This window comes from Ctenopharyngodon idella, chromosome 13 (assembly GCF_019924925.1).
Source record: "Ctenopharyngodon idella isolate HZGC_01 chromosome 13, HZGC01, whole genome shotgun sequence".
NCBI lineage: Eukaryota > Metazoa > Chordata > Actinopteri > Cypriniformes > Xenocyprididae > Ctenopharyngodon > Ctenopharyngodon idella.
In genome coordinates, this window is record NC_067232.1 from 34,350,521 (window position 1) to 34,364,602 (window position 14,082).

The following is a 14,082-nucleotide window of genomic DNA, read 5'->3' on the forward strand; positions in this document are numbered from 1 at the left end:
AATGCGGTCTAGATAATTATTATTATTATTTGTAAATTATACAAACTGCATGAAGGGTTGGGAAGACTGCTTTTAAAATGTATTTTACTAAAGATTACAAAATACATGCTTTAAAAAGTAATTTGTACGTATTTCGTTAGATTACACAAGTTTTGTAACTTAATCTAAATACTTTAGAATATTTTGGAGTATATAACACAAAGGGTCCACCAAACATAGGACTTGGTTTTCCACTGCATATTATTTTTTAACAACATCAGTTTTCCACAGTAATTCTTGAGGGAAAGAATGCAGACAACCTTTAAAAAAAGTTACTGATGCAACACAATGCATTAAGAGCTGGGGTGTGTAAACTTTTTTGAGTTGCATGAACAGGATAAATTGTAATTAGTTTGACTTCTGGGAAACATGGAAGTATTAGCTTCTGAGAGGCAGTTCTAAATGAAAAAAATAATGATCTTTAAACAAAATAGTAAACAAAATTTACACATCATCATCATCCAGTTCAAAGTTTACACCCCTGCTCTTAAAGCATTTTTTCCTTCTTGAGCATCAGTAAATGTTTTCACCTTTTATAATAGTTGTGTACGAGTCACTCAATTGTCCTTAGTGTGAAAAGAAGGATCTCAAAATCATTCAGTCATTGTTGGAAAGGTGTCAAATATGCTGAAGATGCTGAAAAACTTGAGAATGTGCAGGACCTGGAGGATTTTTCTGAAGAACGGCGGGCAGTTTAAAATTCAAAGTAATCACTTAGGTAATCTAAAATACTTTTTGGATGTAATTGTAATTTTATTACCACCCATTTAAAACCCTGTCCATGCATAATATTCAGAGGGGGAGATAAATCTTTAAAAAATGAATTTTTTCCAACAGTTCAAGTACATTATGTCTAATATGTAGGCCTATACACTAGCGTTAAAAAATTTGGGGTCAGCAAAATTTCATAATCAACATGTATGCATTAAATCAAAAGTGTTAATAAAGACAGTGTTAAAATAAGTTATATTACAAATAAAAATGCTGTTCTTTCAAGCTTTCTATTTATAAAAGAATCAGGAAAATATATTACAGTTGCCACATATGAAGCAGCACAACTGTTTTCAGCATTGATAATCAGAAATGTTTCTTGAGCTGTAAATCAGCATATTAGAAAGATTTCTGAAGGATCATGTGACACTGAAGACTGGAGTAATGATGCTGAAAATTCAGCTTTGCATCACTAAACTACATTTTAAAATATATTTAAATAGAAAGGAATACTCCTTTTTTTCTCATGTCCATCAGATATATTCTCAAATTAACTGTTTCTTTCTTAAACATACATTTCTTCTATACCCACAGGACTGTTCTTATAAAAGCATTGTATAACCCCATTTTGTTACGGTCTGGTTGCAACAGAGATGAAACTGGATTCAAGTGCAGCAGTCTTTATTGCAAACAAAATCAAACAGAAATACTCAGGTTTCTCAGGAAGATGAAAACAAGAACAGGACAACCAGTCCAAAGTGACGCATACACAGTACAAGGGTACACATATACATAGACAGGGTACACATGACAGACACTGAACAGGACTAAACATGGGGCTTAAATACCCAGCAAACAAGAGAGGGTAAATTAACTAGACACACCTGAACCAAACTAACTCCATCAGTAACCAAGGATGCAAACAGGCAAACAAACGGACGAAGACTGAACTACAGTCAAACCAAAAATTATTCAGACACTAGATATAATTTTTTTTAAATATTTTTTTTTTACTAGTGGGTGCAGGACAGTATAGTTCATTTATGTAAGTGAGGATAGCAAAATAAAGTAAACTGTGACAAATTATACCCAAAAATTATTCATACACTGGACTACCAGTAAAACTGATAAAAAAAAATTTGAGACCAAAAATTATTCAGACACTTTGAACTAACCATGTTTTGCTTAAGTGTTAGCTGACATAATTAAGATTATTTTTTTCTGACACAGTTTAACTCTGAGATCTTGTCATATTTTATTACCATTATTTTAAACTATAGTGAATAAACTGTAATAATGAATGAAATGTTCAAGGTGTTTGAATAAATTTTGGTTTGACTGACAGCAAATATACAGACAGCAAAACACTAGAAAAGAACTACACACATGAATCAAAACACATGAACACGTGACAGTGCCCTCCACTTCCCGGCAGGCACACCCTTGTGCCCTTGTGCCAACTATGGCTGGGGACGTATAGTGTATAAAGTAAAACATTTTCTTGGGAGGAGCTATGGGGTTGTGAACCAGAGCGGACTCTGGAGTGAGCTCATGGGCTGAAGCGGACTCTTGAGTGGGCTCAGGGGCTGGAGCTGACACTGGAGCGGACTCAGAGGCTGGAGCCAACACTGGAGTGGGCTCAGGGGCTGGAGCTGACACTGGAGCAGACTCAGGGGCTGTAGTTGACACTGGAGTGGGCTCAGGGGCTGGAGCTGACACTGGAGCAGACTCAGGGGCTGGAGCCGACACTAGAGAGCATTCTGGAGCAGACTCTGGAGCGGGCTCTAGGGCTGGAGCCGGCACTGGAGCAGACTCAGGGGCTGGAGCCGACACTAGAGAGCATTCTGGAGCAGACTCTGGAGCGGGCTCTAGGGCTGGAGCCGGCACTGGAGCAGACTCAGGGGCTGGAGCTGACACTGGAGTGGACTCAGGGGCTGGAGCCGACACTGGAGCAGACTCAGGGGCTGGAGCTGACACTGGAGCAGACTCAGGGGCTGTAGTTGACACTGGAGCGGACTCAGAGGCTGGAGCCAACACTGGAGTGGGCTCAGGGGCTGGAGCTGACACTGGAGCAGACTCAGGGGCTGGAGCCGACACTAGAGAGCATTCTGGAGCAGACTCTGGAGCGGGCTCTAGGGCTTGAGCCGGCACTGGAGCAGACTCAGGGGCTGGAGCCGACACTAGAGAGCATTCTGGAGCAGACTCTGGAGCGGGCTCTAGGGCTGGAGCCGGCACTGGAGCAGACTCAGGGGCTGGAGCTGACACTGGAGTGGACTCAGGGGCTGGAGCCGACACTGGAGCAGACTCAGGGGCTGGAGCCAACACTAGAGAGCATTCTGGAGCGGGCTCTAGGGCTGGAGCCGACACTGGAGCAGACTCAGGGGCTGGAGCCGACACTAGAGAGCATTCTGGAGCAGACTCTGGAGCGGGCTCTAGGGCTGGAGCCAGCACTGGAGCAGACTCAGGGGCTGGAGCTGACACTGGAGCAGACTCAGGGGCTGGAGCCGACACTGGAGCGGACTCAGAGGCTGTAGCCGACACTGGAGCGGACTCAGAGGCTGGAGACGACACTGGAGTGGACTCAGGGGCTGGAGCCGACACTGGAGCAGACTCAGGGGCTGGAGCCGACACTGGAGAGCATTCTGGAGCGGATTCTGGAGCAGACTCAGGGGCTGAAGCCATCACTGTACCATGCTAAGGGACTGGAGCCATCACTGGACTCTGGTCAGGGGCTGGAGCCTTCACCGGACTCTGTTCAGGAGCTGGAGCCTTCACCGGATTCTGTTCAGGGGCTAGAGCCATCACTGAATCTCTGGAACAAACACTGGAGTGTGCTTAGGATGTGGGGACCAGAGAGGAGCCCATCAGATGGAAACAACAGCAGGATCCGACACTTTCGCTCCCAGGTCGGCTCTGTTTGAAAACCATCTTTCTGTCTCGTGGGAGGACTGGAATTGGATCAGGGAATGGAGCGGGATCTTGGAATTATTTTATACAGAGGAAAAACACATTCCCTCCACGAGTAGCCTCTCATCTCTGGTAAGTCCAATTTTTGGTCACCCCGTGCACAAAACAAATAGATGGTCTTAGGCTGGTATCATCCAGTTTTGAGAACTCATCCAACTCACAGAATCTGAGGGAGTATTCTCGGAGAGGAAGACACTGAAGTTCAATGACGGCTGCTGCTAAATCCATTGTTCAGTTTAGGTTCTGTCATTCTGTCACGGTCTGGTTGCAGCAGAGATGAAACAGGATTCAAGTGCTAGTGATGTTACATATGACACTGAAGCTTCAAAAAAATGAATCAAGACACATGAACGTGACACATTTTCAGAAAAGTTTGGACATTTTGTAAAATGAAATAAAATAAAGAATCTGTGATTTGTTAATTCTCTTTAACTTTTATTTAACTGACAAAAGTTTTCACTGACCAACTTAAGTGTATTTTGTAAATATAAACAAATTTTGATTTTGATGGCTGCAACACACTCCAAAAAGTTGGGACAGTCATGTTTACGACTGTCACATCTCCTTTCCTTTTAATTACACTTTTTAATTGTTCGGGAATTGAGGATACTGTTGTATTATTGCAAGTGGAATTTTTGCCCCATCTCGGCTGATACAAGACAGCTGCTCAACAGACCATGGTCTTCGTTGTCTGATTCTCCTTTTCATGATGGGCCATACATTTTCAATAAGAGACAGATCTGGACTGCAGGCATTTGCAGACTGAGTCCTGGCATTGCTTTGCTTTCCAGGAAAGATGTCATCTTGATGGAAATATATGTCTCTGTACAATCCCAATATATGCCTCCACGTCAATGGTTCCTTCACACATATGCAAGTCATGCAGTTGCAATGATTCACGGCAGTACCATGACAGATGTTTGCTTTTGCTCCTGTCGCTGATAAAAGTCTGGATGGTCCTTTTCGTCGTTCTCTCGGACCCAGAGAACTCGTCGCCATCTCTGCAGAGAATCGATGTATAGCTTTTTCCTTGCGTAACAGAGATTCAAGTTTCATTTCTTGATGCAGCAGCAGACTGTGTTAAAGGGTTAGTTCACCCAAAAATGAAATTTCTGTCATTAAGTACTCACCCTCATGTCATCCCAAACCCGTAAGACTCATCTTTGGAACACAAATTAAGATATATTTGATGAAATCTGAGGGTTTCAGAACTACACATAGGCAGGCAGCAACGTCATTGCACCTTTTGAGGTCCAGAAAGGTATTAAAGACATTGTTAAAATTGTCCATGTGACTACAGTGGTACAAACTTAATGTTATGAAGCGACGAGAATACTTTTTGTGCAAAACAAAAAAACAAAAAAAAAACAATTTCTTCTCTCACCTGTCATTCTCTTCACTGTTGACATAGTGAACACAGTGCAGCGCTTCCGTGTTCTGCTTCTGGATTTCCTGAATCTTTTCACAATATTATGTATAGTAGATGGTGAAAAAACTAAACACTTTGCAATCTTGCATTGAGAAATGTGATTTTTGAATTCTTTCATGAAATTTGGCAAAAAGTGGTGAGCCAATGACCCATCTTTGCTTGCAAAGACTGAGCCATTGGTGGATGTCCCTTTTATACCCAAACACAATACCCTCACCTATATTACTAATTCACCTCCTTACTGTGGACTGTTTCAAAACCGTTTAGTGTGAAAACACTGGAAAACTTTTCTTTGTACTTTTGTCAGTTAAATAAAAGTTTGAGAGAATTAACAAATCACAGATTCTTGATTTGATTGCATTTTACAAAATGTCCCAATGGGGTTGTAATTTCTGATCATGCACCAGTTGTGCTGGAGCTTCAGACTCCACATCAACCACCTAAACATTGCCAATGACATCTTAATCTGAGTCTCCTTACTGACAAGGATTTTATTGACTTCATCTCTTCCAATATATCCAGTTTTTTCCAGAAATTAACTCAACACCGGGCATGTCATATACCCAGAAATGCTATTTGCATGGTCTAATAATTTCTTATTCCTCTCATAAAAGCCGAGAGGAAGAGATATGTTCAGAAACTGTCTGATTCTCTAGAAATTATTGATATCCAATATATTTCAGATTCATCCCTCTTTTGAACTTTTAAACAGCAATTCTTACAGACAGAATACAATATATTATCAACCAATGAGGCAGAAAAATTTTTTTTTGTTGACTCAGAACAGCGTTTATGAGCTAAGTGATTAGACAGGGAGATTGCTTGCTTACCAGGTTCGTGAGGCTGAGGTCTCTCGCATGATACCCACCACTTAGACTTCAGTCAGGAGCCATCATGGTGGACTTTAAAGAAATAATTTTCACAAATCAAAAAGTACACCTCAGAATCCCCACCCAGACATCCCATATGGACACTTTTCTAAATGGTATTGAATTTCCCACCAATAATAAGGGGTCATGATGCTCTAGAGCAGAGGTCTCCAAACTCGGTCCTGCAGGGCCACTGTCCTGCAAAGTTTAGCTCCAACCAGCTCCAACACACCTGCTTGAAAGTTTATTGCAAGCCTAGTAAGACCTTGATTAGCTGGTTCAGGTGTGTTTAATAGGGGGTTGGAGCTAAACTTTGCAGGACAGAAGCCCTCTAGGACCGAGTTTGGAGACCTCTGCTCTAGAGAAAGATGTTCAAATTGAAGAAATTAGGGAATCTATTGCCTCTATGAAATCTGGCAAGGCCAGAAGGTTTATCGGCTAAATTCTGTAAGGTATTTTCAAATTTGCTATGCCCAATTTTGCTTTTAGTTTTTCAGAAAGTCTTCAGAACTGCACCTTTAGCCTTTATCAAGCAAATATTTCATTGCTTCTAAAGAAAGAAAAGAATCCTCTATAACGTAGCTCGTACCATCCCATCTCTCGGTTGAATTGTGATTATAAACTTTTAGCCAAACTGCTGTCCCTCCATCTTGAGAACTTTAGTGGCAAATAACTTTAACCATTCAAACTGGTTTTATTCGGGATATTCTTTCGTTAATATTAGGTGTCTTTTTAATATTTTGTATTGTTCCCATTCAAACAATCCAGAGGTTGTATTGTTGCTTGACGCTGAAAAGGTGTTTGACCGTGTTAAATGGAACTATTTTTTTCAGGTTTTAGGAAAATTTGTATTTGGCCCTATTAACAATGTCTCTTTGCAGCGTTTCAAACTGCAACAGGGCTATCTCATCTTTCCACTATTATTTGAGATAGCTATTGAGCCCCTCGCTATCGCCCTACAGGTCAGTGGTATATTTCATGCAGGTATTGTGCAGAAGGTTTCCCTATATGCAGGCGATCTTTTAGTTTTTCATCTGATCCTCTTCAATTCCTCAAACCCTTTCAATTCTAGAATCTTTTAGTGTTCAACTTTTATAAAAGTGAGTTGTTCCCATTGAATGCTTCTTCCCTTCAGATTTCATATTCAAACTTTCCATTCAAGGTTGTTAGCAATCGTTTTAATTATTTGGGGGTCCAGGTCACCTGAAAACACCTGACTTGTTGTAAAGCCAACATTACAGCATGACTTGCAACTTCAAATGAGTTTTGGAAGCTACCTCTTGCTTCCTGGCAACTTTAAAATCCATCCTATGTGCACCCACTCCCTTTAAGCACACTACTTTAGTTAAAAACCTTGCTGTTAAACATTAAAAAAAGATCTAGTCTCAGTTTCATCTCATAAGGACTTTAGTTTTACAGCACACGTTTTTTTGCAACATATATCTTTTTTGCTCTATGGGGTCTTGGAGGGATCTTAGTTACAGTTGGCCAACTATATAGATAATATTTGTATCCTTTATTTAACTTAAAAAGAAATTTGACTTACCCAGCTCTCACTTAGATACTTTTAGTTATGGAACTTTATAAGCAGTTTCCTAATTACTCCTTGCTGCCGCCTCAGAATATTCTTGAGGATATATTTCATGAATCCATGAAAGGGGCGATCTTAAATCTTAGAGATCTATACTATAATTACAAATGGCTCAGTTGAAGATGCTACAGTTGAGAATGGTACTTGAGGTAAATGTTTGGGACTCAGTCCTTGCCCGAATACATTCATCAATTAATCACTGTCCCAGAACTAAACTTAACAAAATATTTCCTGATTTTGACCCAACCTGCCTTCATTGCACAACTGACGTCTATGTGTGCCGCCAAGATGGGCTCAGGCTGCGGCTCAGTGCTCTCACTTTCAGTGCTTTGTTTTGTTAGTTGTTTACATGTTTTTCGTTCCCACTATATTCTGTTGGGCAAACAACGTCTATGACCGGCAGGATCTCCTAAAATTTTGAGCGTCACAGCAGAGTTTCTCAGCTCACACAGATATGGCAAGTAGTCCCGGCTCTCCGTGGATTATCATCCCCGCGGGAAGGAGGCAGAGGCGGTGCTGGCGCCGAGAGAGGAAACAAAGGCGAGGCTGCAGGGCCGGCGTGCTAGCAAGGCTACGTAAGCAGCCATATAAACCACCACTTCCCAGCCTTTTCCTCACCAACGCAAGATCCATCGCAAATAAAATGGATGAATTGAGACTACTGGCTGCAACGAACTTTGCCGGCAGGGACAGTTGCATTTTACTCGTTACTGAAACCTGGTTACATTCATCCATTCCGGATTCACGGTACAACGTCATGATAGGACTCCGGTAAGAGCAGGGGAGGGGGACTATGTGTGTACGTTCATAACAACTGGTGCACTAACATAGTGACTGTAGCCAGTCACTGCTCCCCAGACCTGGAGTGTGTGACTGTTAAATGCAGGCCTTTTTACCTTCCGAGGGAGTTTACTGTGGTCATGATAACTGCCGTGTACATTCCACCGGATACTAACGCTAACTTGGCTCTCAGACACTTGTATAGCAGCATTAGCTTACAGCAGAGCATGTTTCCTGACGCTGTGCACGTAATTGCAGGGAATTTCAATCATGCAGATTTTAAAGCAGTGCTCCCTAAATTTCACCAGCATGTAAAGTGCACTACCAGAGGAGCTAACCTACTGGACAAGGTCTATACTAACATAAAACTGGGCTAGAGCTAGACCATTACCACACCTGGGTCGGTCTGACCATATGTCCCTGCTCTTAATCCCGGCATACACCCCCCTCAGGTAAACTGCTCTTACCACCTCTAGGACTGTTAAAACCTGGCCAGATGGAGCCTCTCAGCAGCTGCAGGACTGCTTTGACAGAACCAACTAGGATATTTTTGAACACCAGGACCTCGAAGTGTTTACAGATACTGTCTTGTGTTACATAAAGAACTGCACAGACATTGTCACAGTGGACAAACACATCCGGGCCTATCCCAATCGGAAACTCTGGATGACTAGGGAGGTCCAGCGGCTGCTAAAGGAGAGAAACATTGCCTTCAAGTCTGGCGACAGGGCTCTCTATAGCACGGCCCGAGCCAATCTGAAAAGAGGCATCAGAAGAGCCAAGGCTGACTACAGGAAGAGGATTGATGACCATCTGGACAGCAACAACAGCAGGCAGGTGTGGCAGGCAGTTCAGCATCTCACCAACTTCAGGTCCGGCCTTGGAGCTGCTGAGGGTGACGCCTCGCTGGCAGAGGAGCTGAAACTCTTCTTTGCCCGCTTTGAGGTGGAATCACACGATACAGCCATACAGCACCCAACGGCCCACAGCAACTGGAAATTCACCCTCTCTGTGGAGGAGCATGAGGTGAGGCGCACGTTGAGGGCCATTAACCCCAGAAAGGCTGCAGGCCCTGATGGCATCTCCGGACGTGTGCTGAAAGACTGTGCAGACCAGTTGGCTGGGATCTTTACTAGAATCTTTAACAAGTCCCTATCCCTGTCTGTTGTACCACCCTGCCTGAAATCCTCCACTATAGTCCCTCTGCCCAAAAGACCATCCATTACCGGCCAGTAGCACTCACACCTGTGGTGATGAAGTGCTTCGGAAAACAGGTACAGAGACATATTCTATCATTTCTACCCCCCACCTTTGATCCACATCAGTTTGCCTACAGGGCAAATAGGTGCACTGAGGACGCTGTAGCTCTTCATACTGTGTTGACCCACCTGGAGCAGCAAGGGAACTACGCTCGGCTCCTCTTTGTGGACTACAGCTCTGCGTTCAACACCATCCTCCCCCACAGACTGGGGTGTAAATTGTTGGACCTGGGTCTGCCAAACTCCACTTTGGATCAAAGACTTCCTGACAGGATGCACACAGAGGGTCAGAGCAGGCCCCCACATCTCCACAGCTCTTAGTCTCAGCACCGGCTCCCCCCTGGGCTGTGTTGAGCCCCCTGCTCTATACCCTCTATACTTATGACTTCACCTTTCCACTCCAGCAACACCTTCATCAAATTTGCTGACGACATGACAGTAGTGGGGCTCATCTCAGGGGGTGATGAGTCCGCCTACCGGAATGATGTGAAGCGGCTGTCAGTGTGGTGCAGAGACAACAACCTGATCCTGAACACGTCAAAGACAAAGGAGTTAGTCATTGATTTCAGGAGGAAAAAAAACAGACATTCAACCCAGATTCATTGACGGGGACAGTGTGGAGAGGGTCACAGACTTCCGTTTCCTGGGAGTTCGTATTGAGAAGGACCTGACCTGGAGGATGAACACCACAGAATTAGTGAAGAAGGCACAGCAGAGAGTCTACTTTCTGAGGGTCCTTAGGAAGAACAACATCGCCCAGAGTCTGCTGGTTTCCTTCTACCGCTACACCATAGAGAGCATTCTCACTTACTGCCTCTGCGTGTGGTTTTCCAGCTGCACTGCGGTGTACAAAAAACAGCTTCAGAGGGTCATCAGGACTGCCGAGGAAATCATCGGGTGCCCTCTCCCAACCTTGGAGGATCTACACCGTTCCCGCTGCCTCAAAAGAGCTTACAGCATCATAAAGGACACATCTCATTCAGGTCACTCTTTTTTCAATCTGCTACCATCAGGCAGAAGGTACAGATCCATTAGAACAAGGACAAACCGACTCAAAAACAGTTATCCAATAGCTGTACAAGCTCTAAATGCCACCTAACATAATGTTACATTATATATGTAAGCAGGGATTTTGCAATCAAATGTTCTAGTTTAACTGTGCAATAAGGTTTTCCCCCCTTGCTATAGGGGCTCTGTGACATTCTGATGTGCAATATACTTTTTCCAAAAATATTTATTATATTTCTTTCTATTCTGCACATTCTATACATATCCATTTTTTATTTTTATTTTACATTGCACTGGTTTACTGTATATATGTCATATTTGCACTGGTTACATTTGTTTAAATTGTACATTTTCATATGTGTGTGCACTTTTGAATGAGACTAAATTTCATTGTACTGCTTTACAATGACAATAAAGTAAAAATTAAATGAATCAGCAACTTAACTGCACTCTTTTTGGCCATTTTCCCAATTGTCTGAGGGTGTTCAGGTGTTTGTCAGTTATCTTCTCTTTACCAATGGATCCTAACCCTTTAACAACAATGTTTGGTGCTTTACCAGAATCTGCCATACTAACCACACTGCAGGCTGATAGTGTAGCTTTAGCAACTTCATTAGCTAGATGACTCATTCTCATGAAATGGAAGTTAGTGGTTCCCCCTACCCATCGCCAATGGGTTTTTGACTTTCAATATGCTTTTAAAATGGAAAAGTTTAGATTATGTTTCTGTGTCATAGCAAATTTGTTTTTGAAGACTTCGGTGCCCTTTCCTGGAATAATTACTCAATTTATAATATGGGAAACAAGACATATAATGACTTAATGTTCTTGTCCTATCTGGGTGGTGTGTGTGGTTGATAAAAGTGAGATTTAAAACACCTTGAATGAGTCTGAAACAAGGTGCATAGCTTATTTAGAGACATTTATTTAATATTTATAACTTTATACATTTTCCAACAAAATCAAAGGGAAGGGAAGGCGTTTACATTTATGCATTTAGAAGATGCTTTTATCCAAAGCAACTTACAAAAGAACAAAGCATTCATCAAAGAGCCAACAACTGTTGTACAATGCCAGGTTTATTAGACAACTAGATTAGGAAACCAGCAAAAGAAGAGTAGAAATGCATATTTTACTACTATACAATACATATAAGTAAATATAGTCACCAAGTAAAAGAGCAGCTCTTGGTCACAAAAGCATATCTGATAAATCCCGGTCTGGAGAAGAAGTACTTCACATCAGTCACAGTCCATCAAACATGGCACTGCAGGAGCTTCTCACCATTACTTACCTCATCTGATATGGACATTCCATTGGTAGGATAATAAAACCATGACAGATTATGATGACTTGAATGAATAGAAAAAAATAGACATATCTTCTATTTAAATCACATTTGAGACATGTGCAAAGTCTATAAGGAGGTGTGTTTCTCCACACTGGTCGTCACACATGCAATCCATACCCTGCTCCCTGAATCAGACTATTTTTGGGCATGTAAGAGATTTTGGGTGTATATATCAGCAGATACTCACCGTCATGTAATGATCTAAGGCAGTCATCTCATTTTGTTCTCTGCTTCACTTTCAACTTCAGGTGTTCCGGGTTCATTCTTGTAATGACATTAATTAACTAAGCAGGATTCAAAGAAAAATATCCAAAAGATATCCACAGTTCCTACACATTTTGACTAACAAATTTCCATGACTTTTCCAATTTTATATACAGAACAACCACTTACCTGGCGAATTCCAGTGAGTGTTTTTTCTTACTGATTCTGATTCCAGGAGACATAGACACCAAGATGATTACATTTGGATATGGATGGAGGAAGAAACAGATGGACATATCAAGAAAGGTTAACATGAATGTAGATCACATTAAAATGTTAAAAGGGACATCGACCCCTGGTTTCCCAGACAAGGCTTAAGCCTAGTCCCAGACTAAAATGCATGTTTGAGCTGGTTTAAGTGAAAGTAACTTACACTGACATCTCTTAAAATATGTCAGTGCCATTGTTTTGTCTCAAGATGCACACCAGTAATGTTTTTTCCTAAGGCACATTTATAAAAGCTACTTAAATGTCCTAATTGAACTAAGCCCTGTCCCCTAACCCTAAGACCTGTGAAACCAGGCCCAGACCTTTAAATCAATGACTACAAACTGAGACTTTACCGATAACATCAAGAAAAAATAAGCAGTGTGTGAACTTCTCTCTAGTCTAGCGGAGTAAAGAGGCTTGATGTGTGTCAATTATCTCATGCAGTCTGTGATGGAAATTTCTTTGATGGAGAAAAATTTCACATCATCTTTAGTGTAGTAAAGGGGGTTTTATGGGAGATAAGAAATCTTATGATTCTTTTGTTAGTTTGCTCAATCCCCGTTTCATGTTCTTAAAGGGATAGTTCACCCAAAAATGAAAATTCTGTCATTTATTACTCACCCTCATGTGGTCCCACACCCATAAGACCTTAGTTCATCTTTGGAACACAAATTAAGATATTTTTGATGAAATTCGGGGGTTTCTGAAACACATATTGACCTAGCAACAACATTGCCTTTTGAGGTCCAGAAAGGTATTAAAGAAATCGTTAAAATAGTCCATGTGACTGCAGTGGTTCAACCTTAATGTTATGAAGCGATGAGAATACATTTCGTGCACAAAAACAAAACAAAAATACGGACTTTATTCAACAATTTGAACTGTTGTCTTATGTCTTTAAAACCTTTCTGGACCTCAAAAGGTGCAATGATGTTGCTGCCTATGTGTGGTTCAGAAACCCTTGGATTTCATCAAAAATATATTAATTTGTGTTACAGGTTTGGAACGACATGAGGGTGAGTACTTAATGACAGAAATTTCATTTTTGGTGAACTAACCCTTTAACAGTTACATGCTTGTAATATAGTCTCATGATTAAGCAGTCTAGACATTTTGTGATTAACAATGGGAAATGATCATCTGAGATGAGTTAAACCAAATTTAAGATGTTATTTTTATATTTCCTATAAATGTGGGCGCATTTTTCTGTTCAAGAAGTCGCTTTGTTTCCATGACTAAGCAGACTCCTGGCAGTTTCTCCAAAATTAGTATTATTTTTCTTTTAAAGGTATTTACAATCTTTATGGTGGAACGTAAATACCATAGAAGCTCAACAATTACGCAATATCAACAATGAGTGAAACCAATCACTAGTACAGATTTTAGCACAAAATTAAAAACAACCCCCTGTGGTACACATACCATTTGGATTTCACTGATCTAAAGCATCAGAAATCATTGGCACTATTGAGACTACTTTTCTAACAGACCCAGATTAATTCGTGCAATGCATTTAATTATTGTAAAATGTGTTAAATGGAGCTGACGCTTCCTGATTGCTAAATTTACTAATATAAAATTTAAAAAAATCATGCAAGGGGAGG